Source organism: Pteropus alecto, unplaced genomic scaffold (assembly GCF_000325575.1).
Source record: "Pteropus alecto unplaced genomic scaffold, ASM32557v1 scaffold13, whole genome shotgun sequence".
Lineage (NCBI taxonomy): Eukaryota > Metazoa > Chordata > Mammalia > Chiroptera > Pteropodidae > Pteropus > Pteropus alecto.
In genome coordinates, this window is record NW_006434373.1 from 3,648,161 (window position 1) to 3,653,914 (window position 5,754).

The 5,754-nt window shown below is 30.2% G+C and overlaps 1 protein-coding gene across 4 annotated transcripts in view; it reads right to left on the reverse strand.

The window, feature by feature from the left end:
- The window catches only part of MYO16 (myosin XVI), a 516,601-nt gene that overhangs the window by 34,069 nt on the left and 476,778 nt on the right, over nucleotides 1-5,754 (reverse strand). The gene's annotated exons all lie outside the window — the stretch shown is intronic.

Sequence of the window (5,754 nt, forward strand, 5' to 3'; positions counted from 1 at the left end):
AAATATCTTTATATTCACAATATTTAGTTTGATATAACGAAAACGTTCTAACACTAAAAACTGTTCTCTAATCTAATGATAAATAACCACAAGTCCAGGGAATAATTAAGTATATACAAAAGATCTAAGTCTGTGTTCACATCAGTAAAAGGATGGCAATTAAAGTAAGTGATAGCTATAATTACCCACACATAACTATATTTCAGCAAATGAACAACACAGATAATTATTTCTGGGAAGCAGAGGTAACATGCAGATACTGGCATTCAAGAGAGAAATCGTTTCCTAGAAAATAACACTATTTCTGATTCAATTAGAACTTCAAGTTATTTTAAACATTTATTTCCATCTTGTGCCTGTATTTAGAAAGCACAGTGCATGTTGTAAATTATGAATCAGTACTAATAACTGCTTTAAGAATTATAATGTGTGTATATATATATATGCACACACACACACATATATATATCATGTGTTGCACATGTGTTATATTTATTCAATTTTTATCATACTGACTAGAAGACATTTTCTGACTCTGCCCCCTGCATAAGACTTACTGGTTCACTGTAAGATGTAACATTGTTTTTAATCGGTAAATGCTTACTGAGTGCCTAACTATCCAGGGCATTGTGCTGGATATTTTAATCATAGGAAAGTTTTAGAAACCCAGAAGTTCATGGTGTTTACAAAGTAGATCAAACATAGAAAGTGGTTTTATAAGACTAAAAACCCAACTGAAATAATTTTCCTTTTGTACGTATAACTTTTGAGATTTTCAAGTGGTCTTTAATGACAAGACAGAACTCGCTTTATTTAAAATCTTGTCCCTGTAAGCACTTAAGGAACAATACATAAATCTGTGCTTTAGGGTTTGGAAGTATATTATGTTAGGTTTAGGAGTCTGAATTCCTAGAGATGTAATTTATATTATTTTCAGGGAAATAATTTCAAGGCATGTATTCCACAAAAATTTCCATTTTGATCTAGAGATTTTTTTTGTTGTTCTGTTGGTTTTTGGTTTTATTTTGATTTTTGGAATAAGAATCAGTTATTTGTACTGTTTGCTAGGACTATTTCCCAAGCCATAGTTTTTGTCTTTTGAATAAAAACACAAATTAAATATTTTAGTGAAAGGAAGCTTTCCCTTTTTTTACAGTAGGATATGCATCATCGAAGGTGAGCTAGGGAGAAGGCATGAAGTGAAATTTTAGCAAAAGTGATGGATCTTTCTCAAATGTTTGTATATTCAGTTTAGATCATTCAATATATTTTAAATTCTCTTTTGTTTAGTGGCTAGTCTTAAATATCTCAAAATTGCAAGTAAAAGAAAAATGAATTACCTTCTTGCTAGATATATGCAACCTTTGTGAAATACTCTTCTATCACACACTTGATGCCTATTGTTGTTACTTATATTCCATTTTTATTATTTTAAGAATATTCAATTTGAATATAAGGGCATACAATGTTTTTATTTAATTTACCTCCTCAAAGAGAATTATCAGAGATTTTAGAAAGTAATTGATTTTTGAAAAGATTAATTCTCAATATTTCTATCTAAACACAAATCTGAACATTACACATTAACATGGAAAGTTTTACAAAATACCTATTTTAATCAAGTTGGAGTAATACATCATAAGCTCCCAGTGCTATTTTAAGGGTGGAAAATAGAAAGATAATTTTAATATCCAACAAATAGTACTTGGTTATTTTAACTCATAATAGTCCTATATGATGGAATGCTATGCATCCAATACCATAGCTACCTATAAACAATGCAGATCTATATTTGTTGACATAGAGATAAATTATATGATTTCCTAAGGGGAAAAAAGCAGATTATTAAAACTGTATGTATAGTATATAACTCAAACTTTATAAAAACAAAGCCAAATATATTATGTAGACATGTACATATGTTTGTATGAAAAAATAAAATTTGACACAGTGGAATATCAGACATATTTAGAATATTTCTAGGTAATGGAATTATGGTAGTTTTTAGTCTTTATTCTTTTCTGTATTTTCCAAACTGTCAAATAGATCTTGTGTAATTTTTATAACTTGTATACAATTATAAGTGCCATATGCATAATGATATATATTTTAAGAAAGCTTCTGAAGTCATTGAAAAGAATACATTAAGAAAGGCCAATACTTGGGGAGCTTATATCATTATTTGCTGAACTTCTGTCTGTTCTTAGTGGTAATAAATTTTTGATAACTATAGATCTTTTTGCTAGACGTCTTTACTGCTAGTCTAAAAATCTTTTGTATTTTATAGAAGTCATTGTCCCCACCTCCCCAAAACACCAGAAAGCCTCCTTCTTGTGAGCCAAATACTTCTAATCATTATATGTAACCCCTGCTTCATATGGAGGGGTAAGATTCATAAACACTTTTGGGGTTTCTTCTCTGTGTGCATGTGTGTGTGTGTGTGTGTGTGTGCGTGCACACACATGAATGCAAATCATTAAGTCAATTTTTTTCTTAGCCAACAGAACATTCCCATATCATTCTGGAGACCTTAATGTTAAGCTTAAACAAACCTGTCCCATCTAATTACTACCATCAATGACTCCCAAAGTGCTACTCATGATTAAAATTCCCTGGCTAGTTTTTATTCTATATCCATTCTCCCCTTCCTCCTTGGAGAATCAGCAATGAACGTCTTTGGGTCAGCAATATTCTCAGCTGAAAGCGCCCACCTTCCCAGCGCTGATCCTGAGGACAGCAAGAGATAGGACAGCGATTCTCTGAGGGCCATTAAGTTCCACAGTCCTGGATAACTAACACCCATTCTGAAATCTCCCTTCCTCTCTTCCTCTCTCTCACTCAATATTTTTAAACTGTGGAACTATAACTACAACAGAAGTCAAGGAATAGAAATTGTCGGCTACACAGAGGCCTCCATCATTCTCTTTCTAAATCACTGTTGGCTCTTTCTCCTCCAAATGAAGTAAATCACTGTCCCGACTTTATGGTAATCCCTTCTCAGAGGCCCTCATCCTTGCTATTCAGTTCTTTAATTCTACAGGGTGTATTAGAAAAAGTAGTGTTACCTTGTGATTTTAATTTGCATTTCTCTAATTGCTAGTGAGGTTAGACTCTATTAAAAATGAGTATTTAAGCGCTTGTTCATGTATCCTGTCCTATTTTCTATTCAGTTGTCCTTTTTGGTTTGTTTTTAATTTAAGTAAACTGAATATGACCCTTTGTTGCTTAAAAATGTTGAAAATATTTTATCTCCCATTCTCTCTCTCTATTTTTTTTAAGTTATTTTTTTATTTTTAAAATTTTTCCCTCTTTACTGTTTGTACTCTTTTCTGTGCAATTTAAGAAATCCTTCCTAGTAGGGTTGACAATTTTCTGGCTATCAATTATATTTAAAGAAGATGAAAAATTATAAATCTTAGACAAATGATAATAATAATTACATATTTTGATTATATCAAAAAGCATATAATAAAATGATTGTACCTGAGCAACAATAACCAAAAAATTCTTTCTTTTCACATCTCTGAGGTTAAAAAAAAGATATTGTCCTATATTTTCTTCTATAAATTTTATTATTCTGTGTTAGATATTTAGATCTATAATCTACCAGGAATTGTTTTGTTTGTATAGAGTGAGATAGGGGTCAAATTTCATTTTTTTTTCTTCATGTGGATAGTAATTGATTATCTTTTCTCCAGTGCCCTACAATACAAAGTTTGTCATGAATTAAGTGCTATTTATGCAAGCTGGGAGAATTTTTTTTTCCTTATTCTTCTCTGGAAGAGTTTGTGTAACACTAGCATTTTTTATTCTTAGAATTTGGGAAAAACTTATAAAAAAGATCATTTGGGCCTAGAGCTTTTCTTGTAGAAAAGTATTCAATTAGATATTCAATTAATTTAATATTTATGTTACTATTTAGCTTTCCTATATTTTTTTTCTCCATTTTGGTTAGTTGTATATTTCTTTTGAGAAATATGACTATTCATCTAAATTTACAAATTGATTTTAGTATACATCTGTTCATAATATATTCTTTTTATATTTTAATTTCTGCAAGATCTGTGGTAGATCTTCTTCTTTACCCATAGTATTGGTTATTTACTTTATTTTTCTATTGCCTTTGTAAAATAATTTATCAATTTGTTAAATGTTTCAAAGATTTTTTTTCAAATAAAACCAGCTTTTACCTTTGTCATTTGTTTTATACTTCAATAACTTATGTTCTTATCTTTTTTACAACTTTCCTTCCATTTTCTTGATGTTTAATTTGTGGTTCTGTTTCTAACAACATTTTTAACACTGATTTTCAGCTTTTCTTTGTTTGCAATAATATGTATAAAGCTGAAAATTTCCATTGATTAAGACTTTGGCAGCATCCCACAAATTCTGTTATATTTTTAGTGTCATTAGTAAAAAAGTTTTTGTGTGTGTATGTGTAATAGAAATGAAAGTTTTACTTTTCAAGTAAATGAGAATTGCTGTTTTTAGATATTTGAATGGTATCTTTTCTTTTGCTATCTTTTTATATTTAAACTATCAGTATCATCATGTTTTACATGTTCCTTAGAAATCTTAGGCTTTAAAATGTTGTATTAATCAATTTATCTTTAATGTAAACTTATGCTAATTGAGTCTTTTAAAATTTAATGGTATTCAATTCAGTTTAACTGTTTTCATATATGCTTTTATATCTACCATCTAAGACCTTTCTATTTATCTTAGCTTTCAGATATTCCTATTTTACTTCTTTTTTGCCATCTTTTGGGTTGATTGACTTTTTATTATTCTATTTTACTCTTTCTCTTAGTTTGGGAATCATACACCCCACTACTATTCTTTCAGTGATTACCTTTGAAATTATAACCTGCTGGTTTGATTTATCAATGTATAATATTAAACATATTTTTTTACCCTCTCCTAACTTCACTAACTTTTAAAAATTGTTGTTTATTCTTTCCTGAATTTCTGAGCATTCTGGGTCTGGCCATGTTTAAATCTTTCAGTTTTTATTTTTATTTTTGTACAAATATTTTAACTCTCCTTCATTCTTACAGGAGGTTTTTAAAATTTATTGCTTATAAAATTCTAGATTGGAAGTTATTTTATTTGAGCATGTTAAATGTTATTTCATTGTTTTTGAACTTTAATTGCTGCTCTTTTGAAGGTAATTTGTCTTTTTCACTTCTGGCTGCTTTTAAAATTCATGCTTCTGGTTTCTTTTTATTTATTCTACTCAGACTTTTCAAATTATATGTATGTGTATACATATATACATACATATATACATATATACATATGTATATACACACACATATAATATACATATATATACATATGTATGTATATATATAGATATAATATACATATATATATCAAAAGTCATATTTATAGACCGTAAGATTCACCCTTATTAATTGTACACATCTATGAATTTATAGGAATACACACATTCCTGTTTGTCAATAGCACCACATGCCCCTTGGCTGTTTACTTGGTCTGAGTGTTGTGTCTCCCAGAATTACTATATTGAAATCCTAATCCTCAAGGTGATGGTATTGGAAGGTGGAGCCTTTGGCATGACAGTAGATCATGAGAGCAGAGCCTTCAGGAATGGAATTAGTGCACTTGTGAGAGGGTCGCCATACAGCTCCTGCACCCCTTCTGCCATGTGAGCACATAGTGAGAAGTGGGCAGTTAGCAGTCTGCAACCTGGAAGAGGGCCCTCACCAGAACCCAACCATGCAGGCACCC